Raw genomic sequence first — 18,504 nt, 5'->3', positions numbered from 1 at the left:
GCTAACTAGTCTACGCTCAGTGTTTTATCTCAAAGAACAGGCTGCGCAGGTTACGTGGTTTATATCATTCTGGAATCGTGGCAATGCGACGTCCTTAACGTAACGTAATATCTTCAGTGTATTTTTTTTTCAAAATTTGTTCAGAGAAAATGAAACAGATTGTCCACAGAATACATACAACATAGCCGACAACAACACATGTGCACACTGATCTGTTTCGTAATGTCCACAGTCACAGTAAAGCTAGCGTCGAATTCGAGACTTAGACTGTTTATCAATATTAAATTTTTGTCAGTCTTTCCATGTTTTCACTCTTTAGGCCATGTTGATTTGATTATATGGATGACATCCTCTGGGAACCCCAAAACTGATGCGCGCGTGCGAATAAAAAAAAGTTTTGCAAACAAAAAAGCTTTCATTATGAAATCTACGTGATTATGAAGGTTGAACAAAGGGCACAAAGTATCGTTTGGCGAATAATTTACTCTTCAAAGTCATTTCTTTACATTTTCGTCTTTTTTTTTACTTTGGCATTCTACGACATTGGTATCGTTTTCAAATATTTTTTTGCAACTTACGGTATATATTTGTTCATTTTGTGACTGTTTTGTATGATTTACAGTATGGCTGAAAACTTTATTTTTTATTTTTGGAAACGGCCGAAAATTCATGCGCGCGCGAATGTCATCCATATAATCAAATCAACATGGCCTTAATGATAATCAGTTGTCCATAGTTTTTAAAAGAATAATATGGAATGGATCATATGTAGCTAATCACATGTACCAGCTTCATGCCAAAATGGAAAATCCAAGGATGTTAGAAAATGGATTCAATGTCAAAACCAGACATGTTATACGCATGATGTTACATAGGCAACAACTGAAGTTGAGTAAACAGCCGGACCGGTCTTTATTGTTGATCAAACGGGTTTGAGTAGAAGCAGGAACTCAATCAAATCAAACTCGTCTGGTGCAGCTGAAAGCAGCGTGGTGCCTTCATGAAAATGCTCTCTCTGAAATCGATACCATGAGAACGCTGTGTTTTTTTCTGTTGTTCTTGTTACCTTCTCCAAGAAGGTTATGTTTTCAGTAGCGTTTGTCCGTTTGTCTGTCTGTGAACAGCGTAAGTCAAGAAGCTTTATATGCTTTTTCATGCAACTTTGTAGGTGGGTAGATCTTGATGAGACCTAGAAATGATTAGATTTGGGGCCCTCTGGTGGCTTTCATTGGTACTGCAGATGAACTTCTGGTTTTGATATCTCATGATTTGGACATGCTAGGGGCACGAATTTTATGTGGTAGATAGCTCTTGGGCTGGGAAAAAAGGGACATGATGAGTTTGCGCTTCCTAGCAGCTTGTTCTGAAACTGCATTGTAGTTTGTTTTTTTAAGAAGATTTTGTTATCCAACATTTTCAGTTTTGCCTTCGAAATCTAATATAAATAACCAACCAAACAAAAGTCTGCTCCCTTTTTCAATGTCTGAATCCATCATTACTCATGTAGTTCAGTCCTGTTTAACTCTGCAATTTGCATTAGGCCACAGCAAGTAAACTTCTTCACCACACATCTTTGCCCATTTTCGGCATGTTGACCGCTGTCAGGGAGCAACAAATTTTCTTGTTTTTATTTCCAAAATCAGGCGCTGATGTCATCCATAAAACTTACATGCTGTGGCCTTATGAATGATTATGTTCCTTGTAAGCTACAGAGAATGCAATAAGAACAATTATGCTTATAGTAGGTGTTGAGACGTAGTTTTAAGTGTAAATACACTTGCACACGCTCAAGTGTGAAAAAACTGCAAATACACATCAAAGACGAATACACATGCCCAGGTGTAGGTGTGAATACGCCCAGGTGTGAATGCACATGCTCGAGTGTGAATACACATGCTCAGGTGTGATTATACATGCTCAGGTGTGAATACACATCCCACCGCCATCCGCGGATGCCATCCGCGTATGCCACCGCCATCCGCGGATTTTTTTCGACGTATTTTTTCGACGTGGTTTAGCCATCGACGTATTTCAAATACGACGTAGTGTAGCCAGCCGCGTAGTTTTAGCCAGCCGCGAATTTTGAGGAAAATAAACGAAGTAGTTTTAGCCAGCCGCGTACATGACTACAACGTATTTTGTAGGTTCCTGAAGTACTGACGAAATGCGATGGGTTAAGAACGCATTTATGTTCATCGACGTGTAATAGGCCGTAGACCAACGACGCGTTCCTCGCTCGCAAAATGCTAGCATCTGGGCCGCGAACTACACTTTAGCCCAGATTTACCCAACTAGTTTTTTTTTTACCGTTTTAACGTCATTTTTCCCCGAATAGGGGGTAAGACGTGCTTACAGGAAGTACAAGTCTTTTTGTTGAAGCAAGCTGGATGCTCTTTTACAGCTGGATGCCCTTCCTAACGCCAACCCTACTAGGGTCCTGAAACCTGTAACTCAGGGGGGCCTTTCCCAAGGGCACAACGTCGGGATGCACGCAGACGCCACTAGCCATGGTATTATTAAGGGTCAACACTTGGAGAGGGTTAATAAGATACATAATGAAATTTACAACATTATATGTACCTTGGATCATAGAGAAGAGCACTTTTGAAGCATTGTAAGTTTATGTCTTTTCCATCCTTCTGTCCCCTGTAGGTTCGGAAGACGCTGTCCTTTGCGTGCGCTGCTTCTGTTTGGAGGCGTCGTCTGTATCGTGGCCTTCTTCATCCCCAAACGTACGTACTCACACGCATAGATCCCTTCCTTTTATTCAGTTAATCTATACTATCAAGTGGTTTTGGCACCTAGTAAGGGTGCCACCACAAAAAGTACCACACAGAGCATACAAGAACAGAAAATCTGGATTGAAGGCCAGAGAACGTCCCAGGAAGACGTGGATATAAAGAGTGTGAAGGGCACCCTGACTAGGTATGGTATACCAATAATAGCCGTCGGCCGCCAGCTGTCCCTCCCCACGACACCCCAGACGGTAGAAGTGGATGGATAAAATAACGAAAGGAGGTTAACCTCCTTGAGTAAAGTATTAAAGCTATGATTGTCCTGATCAGTAGGTCAGCAGATTTTTCACCGTCTTTTTTTTGTTGGATGTTTGATCAAAGATTTCTTTTCCGTACAACATAAATTTTGAAACCTTGATTTAAGACGAGATGTCATCCTGAAAGAAAATATGCGAATACGACCTTAAACGAGACGTTCTGACGAAGTGCTATACAAAAGCACAATAACGGTGCACACCCCAGTTCTTCCGCGACCGCAATAGTCCGTTGTAAAAAAGTGACGAAAGGGTTTTGAGGGTCCAAGTTTGAGGTGACATTTCTCATAAACTGCCACGAAGTATCATTAAACATTAACATCGCTGAAGAGTGTAAGAAATGGTGATTTTGGGGTGAAAATTTCTTTTGGCTCCGAACCTTACTTCCGGGTATCCTTGCGCGCCAAGTATAATCAGCCCGTTTGACCTAGATTTCGCTCTGCGGCTTCGTAGGGGTGGGTTTGCAACCCCTCGCGCCGTGGACTGTTTAGAAAATTTCAGTACTAGAATTTTCTTTATAATTTACTCGGGTATAGTCAAGGCTTGGTTCTTTCTGCCAGCATCAGTCATTTCTGCCGGAAAATTTTTTCTATGGGATTATCCTACGCGAAAATTCGAAATTTTGGGCATTAATTTTGGAGTGAAAATAATGTTTTTCCGTTGATTTTACCAAACTTAAAAAGGGTGAAGAAACCAAACTCAGCTGGTCTTGTAGCTGAAGAGGTATCCTTTCATCCCATATACAGTTATTCTAAATTATTCCACGGCAGAGACAGTCGCTAGATTTGAGGGTGTGCAGCTTCGAATAGAAACCCCAAATAAACTGGGGTGTGCCCCCGTAACGGGTTTCGCGCAGGTCTATTACATGTACTACATCGCAGTCTTTTCGAATTTCAAGAAGCTGAAGTTTTAAACTTTTTTATTCAACCATAAAATACATAATACAAAAACTACACACTAACATTTAACAATTGTTGGAACAGTTCAACGCAATTAGACTAAGTCACACGGATTTTAAAAATAAAGGTGAGTTATTTATTTACAGAGATTAGTTGATCTCGACGTAGTTATAATTTTTTTTATTTATTATTTTTATTCAAGAATTCAAACATAATACACATTAAACATAATGAAACTAAATGATAAAAAAAACTGCACAAAAACATGTAAACGATTATTAGATGCATTTCTAATTGGTCAATTTTACAAAAGCTAGTTATAAAAGTTAGAAAGTGAACTCGTGTGGCATAAGGAAAGAGTGTTCGGCTCGGATGCAAGAGGTTCCGAGTTCGAACCCTGCCAGGCCACCAATCTTGTGCCTTTAGGAAAGGCACATTGCACTGCTTTTCTCGCTTCACTCTGGTGAAAATGAGTATGTCTATTGTACGTTCATGCATCTGTCCTCTGTGTACAAATGTAGGTGGCGGCATAAAAATAAGTTGAAAAAAACTTGAGTGTGCTGTCACAATGAGTGATAAATGTTGGAATAAAAAAAGACTAATAGAGGTGGATAGAATTGCAATTTCAACGTCTAACATCAGACGACTGTGACAGACAAGAGATGTCACTTTTACATGAATGGCAAACAGTTCACTACTTCTCTTAATCAGTAATCTTGTTATTTGCCATACATTGTACCCGTGACAATCGTTGTGCAATAAACTTTGACTTGACTTAATTATCCACAATCAAAGATTTTCACTGAAGTCGTTTAAGTGTCTCCTTGATACTATCAAACAGCGGATCGCGTGTGTAGTGATGTTTCCATTGGCATTGCTGCAAGTGGACATTTGGATGGCAGTTTTCCACATGTCAATGTCGTTTGGTTACTAAACTGTTCGCTGCACAAGGGTGGGTTTGCAGATGTCTCTTCAGAGAACCCAGATGAGTAAACTGTTTGCTGCACTCCTCACACTTATAGGGGGATCTCCCCAGTGTGAGTACGCATGTGTTCCTTCAGATGACTCAGCACACTAAACTGTTTACTGCACTCCTCACACCTGTAGGGTTTCTCCCCTGTGTGAGTCCGCATGTGCTTCTTCAGATGACTCAGCTCACTAAACTGTTTGCTGCACTCCTCACACTTATAGGGCTTCTCACCAGTATGAGTTCGCATGTGTGTCTTCAAATTACCAAGCTGACTGAACTGCTTGCTGCACTCCTCACACCTGTAGGGTTTCTCCCCTGTGTGAGTTCGCATGTGTTTCTTCAGATGACCCTGCTCATTAAACTGTTTGCTGCACTCCTCACACCTGTAGGGTTTCTCTCCAGTATGAGTTCGCATGTGTGTCTTCAGAATACCCAGCTCACTAAACTGTTTGCTGCACTCCTCACACCTGTAGGGTTTCTCACCTGTGTGAGTCCGCATGTGTGTCTTCAGACTACCCAGCCGACTGAACTGCTTGCCGCACTCCTCACACTTGTAGGGTTTCTCCCCTGTGTGAGTCCGCATGTGTGTCTTCAGATGACCCAGCTCACTAAACTGTTTGCCACACTCCTCACACGTGTAGGGTTTCTCACCAGTGTGTGTTCGCATGTGTTCTTTCAGACTATTCAGATGACTGAACTGCCTGCTGCACTCCTCACACCTGTACGGTTTCTCACCTGTGTGAGTCCGCATGTGTATCTTCAGATTACCAAGCTGACGGAACTGCTTACTACATTCCTCACACCTGTAGGGTTTCTCCCCTGTGTGAGTCCGCATGTGTTTCTTCAGATGATCCAGCCGATTGAACTGTTTGCTACACTCCTCACACCTGTAGGGTTTCTCACCTGTGTGAGTCCGCACGTGTGTCTTCAGATGATCCAGCCGATTGAACTGTTTGCTGCACTCCTCACACCTGTAGGGTTTCTCACAAGTGTGAGTTTTTATGTGTCTCTCCAGATTACCCAGATGACTGAACTGCCTGCCACACTCCTCGCACCTGTAGGGTTTCTCACCAGTGTGGGTACGCGGTGAAGCTGATGTCAGCGCTCTTGTTGCCATGGTGATGAAATGTTCGTCCTGGAGAAATAATGAAAAAGTCCAAAGTTTAGCGAAACATTTAAGTGATATTATGTAAGATTTTCACTATTTTAAACATTATCTTACACATTTGCCTACCTTGGTTCATAATGACATTTGGTGAGTAAAAGATCAACGTCGCTGCGCCGCAAAAAACGTGTTGAAAGCTGTTGAAGATACCCGAACGTAAAAAGAATACATTCTTTTTACTAAAAAGAATACATTCTTTTTTCTAAAAAGAATACATTCTTTTTACTAAAAAGAATACATTTTTTTGTACTAAAAAGAATACATTCTTTTTACTAAAAAAAGATTACATTCTTTTTACTACTGAAAATAAAGATAGCCTCCGCAACGAAATGCTCTCTCAACGGACATGCTTATCTCTCTATTTGGCTCTCTTTCCAGCCGCCTCCCCAAGTCTGGTAGAGGCTAGTATAAAGAATGTATTTTTAGCAGGTAAAGGTTTAGGAGCCTCCTAAAAATACAGCGGAAATGGCGCAACTTATTCTCGCGCTTCGTTGAGTCGCCGGAAAAGCACGGAATGGGCCCGTCAACTGCAGCTTCCGGGACGTGACGTCAGAAACATGTGATCGCAGCAGAGGGTCATACGTGTCAGATAAGCTGTGTCGTCGCCCGTCAGTAGACGGGTCCATTCCGTGAACAAGGCTGACGGAGTTTATAACAGCTGAAAATTTGGGTAAGTCCCAATTTGCCTAGTGTTGGCACAGAACGTTTTGCCTTCTTGTCATAATGAGGTGTACCAACATAGATAAACTTTCATGCTAAGCAATGATAACAGTAATGCTAGCCTCTACCAGGCTTCGGGAGGTGGCTGGAAAGAGTAGAAATTGGCCAAATAGAGAGATAACTTGCCAGGGGAGTTTGTCTTCTGGGAGAGAACATTTTTGCGGCAAAATGTTCTCTCCCAGCAGACAAACTCCCTTGGCATGTTATCTCTCTATTTGGCCGATTTCTACCCTTCACAGCCGCCTCCCGAAGCCTGGTAGAGGCTACTGTAATGCTACATGACTTGCAAGACGGCTGATATCACAATACAGGCGAACCCCCCTCTGGGAGTACAATGGTATAGCCATTAGTCCTATGGTGGACAACAGCTGTTGATAGACGATACCACTCCAGATACAGCACGGGGGTGCAGAATATTGGTACATGTACATTACTTCAAAATGTTGCTAAAATATGCCCCCCAAAACATGTTATGGGACCTCAATATCCAACCACGTGATCATGAGTTTAGAGGTGCGAACCGACAAACGTAACAAAAAATAGAATTTTATCGAGACCCTGCTTACCCCCATAATTTCTGAAAAAGCCCAGAACCTCTAACTTAATTATTCAACCTTTTCTTATCTTCCGGCTACTTCCCTGAAGTTGGCTGAACAATGGTGCACGAGCCATATTGTCACTCTGCACAAAGGCGACGCTAACCCCAACAACTATAGGGGTATCTCTGTAATGAGTTGCCTAGCAAAGTTATTTACGTCAATCCGTCTTACTAACTTTCTAGAAGAACATGCTCTCATCTCCCAAAATCAAGCAGCATTTAGAAAAAAACTTTGGAACAAACGATAATATCTTTGTAATTGACTCACTAATATCCAAATATGTAGATACTAACAAAAGACTATATGCGTGTTTTGTTGACTTTCAAAAGGCGTTTGACTCCGTGTGGCCGCGAAGGTCTAATGTATAAATTACTTAGCTCAGGAATCGGAGGAAAATTCTATAGCCTTATAAAATCCATGTACGCCAACCCCCAGACTTGCATTAAAAACCCCGTCAGGTCTCACGCCATCTTTTATAACCAACAAGGGTGTTAAGCAAGGTTGCAATCTCAGTCCCTCACTTTTTAATCTGTTTATAAATTACTTAGTTAAGGAACTAGACAACCCAGAATGTTCTCCACCCACTCTTCACAATTTACTCATATCTAGCTTACTTTATGCAGACGATGTAGTTATTTTCTCCGAAACCGAAAAAGGATTGCAGTTTGCGCTAAATAAACATGTTTTGTTCACACTGGAAACTGCAGGTAAATCTAAAGAAGACAAAGGTCGTAGTTTTTAACAGAACTGGACGAGCATTTAAAGATGTAAAATTTATGTTTGGCTCAGAGAAAGTAGAGGCCGTTACTTCATACTGTTACCTGGGTGTGTTGTTATCTGCGTCTGGCAGCTTTTTTTCTTTGGCTAAAAAAGAGTTGTCCCTTAATCACGCAAAGCCATTTTTGCTATAAAATCCCTCATCCGTTCACCGATTTCTCTAAAGGCTCTTTTAAGAATATTTGATTCATGTATCAAACCTATTATGTTATATGGCTGCGAAATCTGGGGCAAAGAACACTTAATCGATACTAGTCCAATCGAAGTCATATATAGCCGTTTCTGTAAAAACATTCTCGGTATTCACAGAAACGCCAGCAACATAGCATGTAAATCTGAACTCGGCAGATTTCCCCTAGATATTGATGTTTCAGTCAGGGTTGTTAAGTACTGGTTACGGCTAAGACAAATAGATTTCTGCACACATCCTCTACAAGTGGATGCTCTATTGTCTCAAAAACATAATATGGTAAACGGCAACAAGAAAAACTGGTTATGCCACGTGAAAGAGATACTCGGCAATAGCGGTAACTCGTTCATTTGGCAAAATAGCAATCTACACGTTAACAATAGATTTGTTTGTGTATCGTTGAGAAAAAGGCTAACAGACATGTATATTCAAACCTTCCTCCACAATTTATCTATCAATAGCGGCAAATTAAGATTGTATAGAAAACTAAAATCTGACTACAATATGGAAACCTATCTGCATCACCCTGATTTTGAGCTAAGATCATCTCTATGTGAAATGAGACTAAGCGCTCACACATCAGAGAGAGGAAGATATAAGAAACTGCCTGTAAGCGAAAGATTCTGTAAATACTGTACAGAGGGAGCAGTGGAAGATGAAATGCATTTTATCTGTCAGTGTCCTCATTACGATTTTGAAAGAAAAGAAGTTATTCAAAGAAGTTTTTCATATCTCAACCAACAACAAAAGACTATATTATTGCTAAACTAAGTCCTCCAACCCATTTATTTTTCAAAGAGTCGGAGAATTCATCTCCCAGTGCCTTCTGAGAAGAAGTCAAACCCCCTAATACTAGTAGCATGACAAGAATAGTTTAATAGAATAGAATAGATTAGAATAGTTACCTTGTTCCTATTACCTGTTCACATATTGCATATCTATTTTTTATCCCGTATGTATACCAACGTTATTAGATTTTTTTAAATCTAATAACGTTGATATACATAAGAGTAGAGATAGTAGGTTTGATAAGTATAATATCGTACACGTAGAAATACCTCCATCAGTAGGTCACAAGCACTGTTCGACAGGATTGTCAGTTTTTTAAATTATGTATATTGTAAATATGTTATTGATTGATTTAGATGTGTTTTGTGACTTGTCCAGTTGTCAACTATGTTTGTATAATGTCTGTATGTATGAATATCAGGAAGACCCTAGGGTCCACCGCTAATGGTTATTCTAATAAAGTTTCAAAGTTTCCTGTTAGCAAATAGTCTTATACATGTATCACCACATTTTCTTGTCAATGTCTATATGCAATTAGCCCTCGGGCATGAATTTGCAATAAACAACTATTAACGCATACTAGTACGTTCGTAAAGGCTTGCCTGGTTACAATAATCTCCAAGCAGATCTTTCGGTGGCAAGACAGTATCCATTGGCCAGAGGAGTGTCCAGTAGCCACCGAAGGTTGGGAAATGGATACAGGATGGCCAATGGATACGGTCTTTTGCCACCCAACCGAAAGATCTGCTTGGAGATTAGGTTACAAAACCTATTATTTATAGCTTCCGAGTAGTCGGCGGCCAAAGACATCCGGGGATTTCCTAGCCTCTACCAGGCTTGAGGAGGCGGCTGGAAAAAGTAGAAATCAGCCAAAATAGAGAGATAAGCATACCAAGGGCGGCGAACTGTTCTCTCAACGGTCATACTCCCTTGCAGTGGCATGCTTATCTCTCTATTTTGGCCGATTTCTACTCTTTCCAGCCACCTCCTCATGCCTGGTAGATGCTAAGGATTTCCCCGAGGGTCACATTTGCGATACTACCGGTAGTAATTTTTAGCGATCTCCCCCGCTTTTTTACGTGCGCTGAAGATCCGAAGTGCACTACTCGATAACTACAGTATTTCTGATGAATTTCAACAAGTTGAATAAGTATACACCTATATAGTACATATACAAGTTTTGTTGTTTTTGTTTGACTGGCCTGCCATACGCGCTCTCGCCTGCCCTAAATTTGCGGACGGGTGTGAATTACTCGTCGCGGGCATGTGAATGGGCACTTTGAAAGATCCCCTTTCGCTTTTTTTCGTGCCGAACGGGAGCAGGCTCCTATGTAGGATTCTTCCCCACCGTCGAGGGGCCTGCACAGGAGGCTAGGACAACAGCTGATACAACACGGGGGTGTCGCATAATGTTGGTACATTACTTCAGACAAGGATTATCCTTGCTTCAGACGATCACATGAAGTCACACCCAGCTGTCCCCTGCAGTTGTCCCTGCAGCTGTCTACAACTACAAAGCTTTGGACCACGTCCAAAGATGCCAATCAACGCCTGAATCAACTGAAGAGGCCAAAACTACTCTCCAAGCAGGGGTTAGGGTTTATTTTGGGTTATTTTTAGACTTTTTAAATCGGGGTTTCTTTTCTTTTTTTTTGTACCGGAATTTTTCATTCACCCAACCCAGTGATAAGGTTTATAACACATTGATGCTTTCGACTGCCGACAGAGGTTGAGATGGGTAAAAGAAAAATTCCAGTCTAAAAACACACCAAAAATAACCAAAAACCCAAACCTCTGCTTGAAGAGTAGCCCAAACTGAAGCTCCTACACGGCTGGAAGACTTCTACTCTACTCTACAAAAAGCAGGAAATTTTCGCTAATAGGGATGATCGTGGTCGCTATCCAGGAAGAAGAAGAGAATAACCAGCCTGTGAAACCCAACCTCCGGGGGGGGGGGGCGGACTACTAGGGAGCCGGCGAAAAGCGACATTCAGTCAGGCTAGTTAAAAAGAGACTAGGTTTAAAAAGATAGTTTAAACAAGACATTACCTTGCGAATATCAGCGATAACGGCTTGATGAACCAAACCAAGCGTCTTCCTGTTGTAAGGTAAGGAAAGTCTGTTGTCGCGTCCGCTCGGCGCTTCGGCTTGCCTGACAAATGACGTACTGTACTGTAGTCTGAGGGAGGGTCAATTTCCATATGCTGTGGCCAATCAGGGATCGCCTTTGATACACTCACGTGAACAACATGGAATATTTTTGGATAGGGACAAAATGTTTAGTCAACGTTGCATTAGAAATTTGGGAAATGCTGCTGTTTTGAACTTGGATGTTATAGGTAAGGGTTGTAGTATTTTTATTTTGTTGAAAAAACAGACTTGCAGCCATGTTTGTGTTGTCTGGCTGGCTGAAGAAGATATATAGTAGGTTTACATGCGGTCATCAGCTGTCCAGAGAGGTCAGGGGTCACTTCTCAATGTTCGGCTAGAATGCTGACATTTCATTTTTTTGGGAATGGAGACTTGAGAGGTTGGACTACCCTGCCAATGCATGTTCTTCAAGGTCTAAAACTCAGGTATATGAATTTTGACCACGTTGTTTTGACATACTTCCCATATATTAACATAGGAAAGCCCTATAACTGGGCCGTGCCCTATTACAGGTTTCGCGCAGGCGTAGTACGTTCTGCCCATGTTGTTCACGTGAGTGTATGAAAGGCGATCCCTGATTGGATATGGAAATTAGACCCTCCCTCAGACTACACAGTACAGTACGTCATTTGTAAGGCAAGCTGAATCTGTGAACGGACGTGTCTACAGACTTTCTGCCTTACAGCAAGAAGACCCTTGGTTTGGTTCATCAAGCCGTTATCGCTGATATTCGCAAGGTAATGTCTTGTTTTTCTAAAGTCTCTTTTAGATGGATGTTACACCCTCAAGTTAAACCAGTTACCTAGTCCCTTTTCAATCTCCTTGGTTCAAGCAATCGAAATCATTTCCATTGTTAGATGATGCAGTCTTTTTTAGCCCCAGAGAAAAGATAGAATCACTAACAACAGAATGATGTAGCCTGCCATATGTGCTTTACCAAGAAACTCCAATGAGAGTTTTTCGTAGCCTCCACCACGTCTTCCTTCAGTGGTACGGATCGTAGAATTCGGCAAAAAAGAGAGTAAAATTGGCCAAGGGAGTCCGGAGTTTCTTTCTCTGCGCGGCCAGTCAAACCTACAAGGCGGCCAAACTGTCTTATAGTCAGCATAGTTAAAGCCTGGTAGAGACTAGTTTTTCGTAGCCTCCACCACGTCTTCCTACGGTGGTACGGATCTTAGAATTCGGCAAAAAAAGAAAATAATTAGCCAAGAGAGTCAGTCTGCGGGAGGGTTAAATTTTCCCCTCCGAAATCCACGGACAAATGAACTTTTGTTAGCCTGGTTACCAAACCTATTATAGCTCCGTAGTCCTGCACCCTCTCCGCAACTGTAATAGGTCTGGTAACCAGGCTATTTTACGTTGCTAAACTCTCCTGGTCGGTTATTCTCTCTATTGGCTACCTTTTCCTGTTTTTGAACCCACGTCTTTAGTCTGGAAGAAACTAGTGGTTTTGGGCGCTTTTCTTGTTTGTACATTTTTGGAGGAATGAGGAAGAAACCTAACAGATGTTGTCATTATCATGTAAATAGCGCTGTTTGTTACCAAACCACCAGTAGCCTTCTTACGGTGGTACGGATCATAGAATTTGGTGGGGGTAGTGACAAAAGACGCCCATATATAAAAAGCTAACGATCATTCCCCCACAACCTCTGCTTGGAGAAGAGAGATCGGTCAAATAGAGAGACAGCATGCCAGGGGAGTTGGTCTGCTGGAGAGACCAGTTTGCCGCTCCCGAGAGCCTGGTAGAGGCTACGTCAAACCCGCGTCGTTAGTTTGGAAGAAACTAGTGATTTTAGGCGCTTTGTCGAGCCTGCATTTTTTGGGGACGGAGGAAGAAACCTAACAGATGCTGTCATAATCATGTAAATAGCACTGTTTGTTACCAAACCACCAGTATCCTTCCTACGGTGGTACGGATCATAGAATTTGGTGGGGGTAGTGACAACCTCTGCTTGGAGAGGAGAGATCGGCCAAATAGAGAGACAGCATGCCAAGGGAGTTGGTCTGCTGGAGAGAACAGTTTGCCGCTCCCGAGAGCCTGGTAGAGGCTACGTCAAACCCGCGTCGTTAGTTTGTAAGAAACTAGTGATTTTAGGCGCTTTGTCGAGCCTGCATTTTTTTGGGACGGAGGAAGAAACCTAACAGATGTTGTCATTATCATGTAAATAGCGCTGTTTGCTACCAAACCAGTAGAGTGCACCGTGTAGAGTGCTATACATGAGGCAAACAATTTGCACAAAGGATTTGTTTGAAGAGCTAGAATGGTCACTTTTAGCATCATGAATAAGACTTTTTAATGGGGGTGAGAAGGCCCCAATAGAATTAATTTAAACGTTACGTTTGTCTGTTGGCACCTACAATTCATGATCACGTAGTTAGTTATTCTGGTCCAAATACGTGTGTGTTTTTTTTTGCACATTTATCAGTATTTTCGGGTAATGTAGCAAGATTGTTCGACACCCCCGTGGTGTATGTGGAGTGGTATCGTCTATCAACTTTAGGAGTTGTCCACTTTAGGAGTTAAATGGGCTATACCACACTACTCTCAGGAGGGGGGGGGGTCGCCTGTATTGTGATATCAACCGTTTTGCAAGTCATATAGCATTACTGGTATCATAGCCTGACTAAATCTGCGCTCCTAGCGGCCGGCCCGGTATTACACCAGCCGCCCCCCTGTATCTGTATCTGTATAGCCGGTATAACCGCCTTTCGGCGTAACACACCAGCTTCGCAGGCACGTGGCGCGGCGGCAGCTGGCTATATTACACCGATCGACTTGTTACACCTAACCCTTGAACTTCTAGCTCTAGACATTGTTTAAAGCTATCTATTGACAATGCCCCTACTGTACTTGGTGACAGTGAGTTCCACTCTGCGATAGTTCTAGGAAAGAATGAATTCTTGAACACCTCAATCCTTGGTTGATAACTCTCGTACTTGAATGCGTGGCTATTTCTTGTTCTCTTCTGGGCTGGTTTTAACTTAGTAGTTGGGACATCCACCAGTTTATTAGTCATTTTGTACATCATGCATAGTCTAGACATCTTTCTTCTGTCTTCCAGTGAGGTCCACTGTAGGTTTCTTTTCATTTCCGTGACACTAGCACCTCTTACATAGTTGTTCATACAGAATCTTGCAGCTTGATTCTGTACCCTTTCTAATTTGTCTTTGTCTTTCTTTGTATATGGATCCCATACTGTCGCAGCGTATTCTAGGTTCGGTCTTACAAGTGGCGTGTATGCAAGTGATTTTACTCTAGTTGGACATGCCCACAGATTACGTTTAATCACTCCCAATGTCTGATTCGCCTTAGTTGTGACATTATTAACATGTGCACCCCACTTCAGTCCGCTTGTCAGCGTGACGCCCAGATACGGATGGATTTTTGTGGTTGCTAAAGCCTGACCACGTGGCTTCTTTGAGGTGTGACGTCAACACTGGGTCAAAAGTATAATCTGGTAGACGATGTCAGCCCCCGTCGCGGTTCAGTGGAGTAGGATAGGCCCTGATATATATAGCCTCCTTCACCCCTCTCAGGACATTGTCTACCAGATTATACCTTTGACCCAGTGTTGACGTCACACTTCAAAGAAGCCACATGACAAGCTTCACTGGGTCAGTCTACCGATGAAGACCAAAGTGACTGGTCCAAAGCTCTAGGTGAGAGAATTTTTCGTGTAGGATCTAAAGTTTTAACTCTAAACAGGTATCATTGCTATGCCTTAGGTATTTTATATATTTCCTGGAGGTTTGGAATCTCAGATTTCTTGTTTTGATTCTTGTATGAAAACTCGCATCGATGGTTGGTTCTTCCCACTCGCAACAGTTATACATGTAGCCAAATCGTTTTAGTGACTTTTTCATTATTTCTTCAGGACAGACACTACATCACCATGGCAACAAGAGCGTTGACGTCAGCTTCACCGCGAACTAACACTGGTGAGAAGCCCTACAGGTGTGAGGAGTGCGGCAGGCAGTTCAGTCATCTGGGTCATCTGAAGGAACACATGCGTACTCACACAGGTGAGAAGCCCTACAGGTGTGAGGAGTGTGGCAAGCAGTTGAGGCATCTGGGTCATCTGAAGGAACACATGCGGACTCACACTGGTGAGAAACCCTACAGGTGTGAGGAGTGTGGCAAGCAGTTGAGGCGTCTGGGTCATCTGAAGGGACACATGCGTACTCACACTGGTGAGAAACCCTACAAGTGTGAGGAGTGTGGCAAGCAGTTTAGTCAGCTAGGTCATCTGAAGAAACACATGCGGACTCACACTGGAGAAAAACCCTACAAGTGTGAGGAGTGTGGCAAGCAGTTTAGTCAACTGAGTAGTCTGAAGAAACACATACGAACTCACACTGGTGAGAAACCCTACAAGTGTGAGGAGTGTGGGAAGCAGTTCAGTCAGCTGGGTCATCTGAAGGAACACATGCGGACTCACACTGGTGAGAAACCCTACAGGTGTGAGGAGTGCAGCAAACAGTTTAGTGAGCTGGGTTTTCTGAAGAAACACATGCGGACTCACACTGGGGAAAAACCTTACAAGTGTGAGGAGTGTGGCAAGCAGTTTAGTCAACTGGGTAGTCTGAAGAAACACATGCGAACTCACACTGGTGAGAAACCCTACAAGTGTGAGGAGTGTGGCAAACAGTTTAGTGAGCTGGGTTCTCTGAAGAAACACATGCGTACTCACACTGGTGAAAAACCCTACAGGTGTGAGGAGTGCAGCAAACAGTTTAGTAAGTCGATTACTCTGAAAAGGCACATGAGGACTCATACTACAGAAAATCTACAATTGTGAGGAATGTAGCAAACAGTTCAGTCAGCTGAGTTATCTGAAGAAACACATGCGGACTCACACTGGGGAGAAACCCTACAGATGTGAGGAGTGCAGCAAACAGTTTAGTCAGCTGGGTCATCTGAGGAAACACCTACGGACTCACACAGGTGAGAAACCCTACAGGTGTGAGGAGTGTAGCAAGCAGTTTAGTGAGCTTGGTTCTCTTAAGAGACATATGCGAACCCACCCTCGTGCAGCGAACAGTTCAGTAACCAAACGACATTGACATCTATGTGGAAAATCGGCATTAAAATATGTCCAGTTGAAGTGACGCCCTTGAATACGACGTCACTATGCGCGCGGTCCACTGTTTGATAATATCACGTAGAGACTTACACGACTTCAGTGAAAATGTTTGACTGGGGATAATTAAGAGAAGTAGTGAACCGTTTGACAGTATGTAAGGTGACATCTCTTGTCATTCTAACCACTTCGACTTATTTTTTTTTTTTTCATTCCGAAACATGTAATCACAAGACATGCACATGGTGACGACACACTCAAGTTTTTTCAACTTATATTAATGCCGTCACCAACACAGGGACAGTACAATGCTCATTTTCACCTGAGCGAAGTGAGGAAGTCGTGTTAAGTGCCTTTCCCAAGGGCACAAGATCGGTGGCATGTCAGGACTCGAACCCGGGGCCTCTGGTTCCGAGTCGAGAACGCTGCCGCTGCGCCACACGACCCCACTCCGACTTATCTCTGTAAGTTAATAAAATAAATAAATAACCAAGTTTTGTCATTAGCTTTCGTAAAACTGACCTAGTACTAATGCGTTGATCTTTCCTAAATTGTCCAAATTGTGCAATTTCTTATTACGTATTTGTTTAGATTACTAGCATCTCAACTATTCTCTATAAGGCCACGTTAAATCTTATGGATGACATCTGCGCGCGTATTGATTTTCGCCTGTTCTAAAAAAACTCCTTCGAGGCTCTGGCCTTGGTGCTAACCTCCGTAGTCCATGGTAGCCAGCGCTAGCGGCAGTAGGGGGTTCACGGTGCAATTTTCAGTCTCGTAAACGGTCGATGCCATTTGAAACCTTCGCTGAATGGTCGATGCCACATCCGAGCGTACCATAATTTTTTTGAGGTCCAAAAACGAATAAGAGGTAATGTATACTATACAAAACAATATTCTAATTGCAAATATAAGGGGGGGTCATGTTTGTAAATATTAATGAAAACAAAAAGCACAAGCTCGTATTCGACCCCCGGTCCAAAAGCTCTTAAGAGCAAATGTCTGTAAGGATCAAACAATGGTGGCAGGGGTCAAAAAATCGATTTGGCTCAAACTTTGCACAGTGATAGTACTTGGTCCACAAACCCTCAAAATAGCTTTCTTTCCGGTCAACACCGATCGTTGCCATGGTAACGGGCCAAACAAGTTTCGGGGCCATTTCCCCTGATTTAGACATGTGAAAAACATGACATTTGGCATAGTTTAGGGCACGATTACGAGCAAGTGCTTTAATATTATGGAAAAACAAAATATGGGCCTAAAGGTCATTTGAATTCAATCTTTGCAGGGAAGTACATACAAGTATTGTGTATCAAATGAATACTTTTTAGAATACTAAAAATGAATACTAATTAGGCAAGGCCAGGATCAGGTTGATCATGATTTCTCGAGCCTTGCACCGTAGGAGTCTCTTAACTTAGCGCACCTCCTTATCAATTTGTGCAATATATTGTTCTACCTTATAAGGATTGTTAGTTCTTGCTACCATGACAGGTGTATTATTACATCAATATTAGTTTTCCAGTTTGCTCCTGTCCAACTTTCGTGCGCCACTGTTATACCTAGCTCTGCTCAAGATACCTGGTGTAATATTCAGTGAGGTATACACTCTAGCCAATATTTACTTATGCATGTAGTTATCTCAGGTTTGATATCTATTCTGCAACGGTGCGTATATTGTATTGATTGTTATGTAAATTCACTAGTAGTGGCATGTTATGTAAATTCACTAGTAATGGTATGTTATGTAAATTCACTAGTAGCGGACCGCTAGGTGTAACTCCAGACAGGTGATTGTTTTTGCGTTACCGTTAAGTAAGTCACCCATCAACTACGAACATACGTGCCCTGAAGCACCCCCAGTTATTTTGGTTGTCGAATTTAAAATTAGCCCACAAAGCTGTAATGTCATCTATTAGGGCATTACTTGTACCTTTAATCATCATGCTTACCATAGGGACTACGAATGTCAGAAGTTTAAACCCAAACACTGTTGTAGGTCATCAAAAAATCACCGAACTGGAATCACTTTTGCACACTAATAAGATCGCGGTAATGGGTATTACTGAAACGTGGCTGAATGACAACGTGCTCCCTAACGACATTAATATCAC

At 42.3% G+C, this 18,504-nt stretch overlaps 2 pseudogenes; one reads left to right on the top strand and one right to left on the bottom strand.

The window, feature by feature from the left end:
* Positions 1-11,282, bottom strand: part of LOC109465585 — a 213,552-nt pseudogene extending 202,270 nt beyond the window's left edge.
* A 644-nt stretch (positions 11,283-11,926) lies between these two features.
* Positions 11,927-16,620, top strand: LOC109465592 (annotated as a pseudogene).
* Positions 16,621-18,504: the final 1,884 nt, after the last annotated feature.

The sequence above is a fragment of the Branchiostoma belcheri genome, unplaced genomic scaffold (genome assembly GCF_001625305.1).
Source record: "Branchiostoma belcheri isolate BF01 breed outbred unplaced genomic scaffold, Haploidv18h27 scaffold153, whole genome shotgun sequence".
NCBI classification, from domain to species: domain Eukaryota; kingdom Metazoa; phylum Chordata; class Leptocardii; order Amphioxiformes; family Branchiostomatidae; genus Branchiostoma; species Branchiostoma belcheri.
This window is presented reverse-complemented; position numbering and strand designations above follow the sequence as displayed.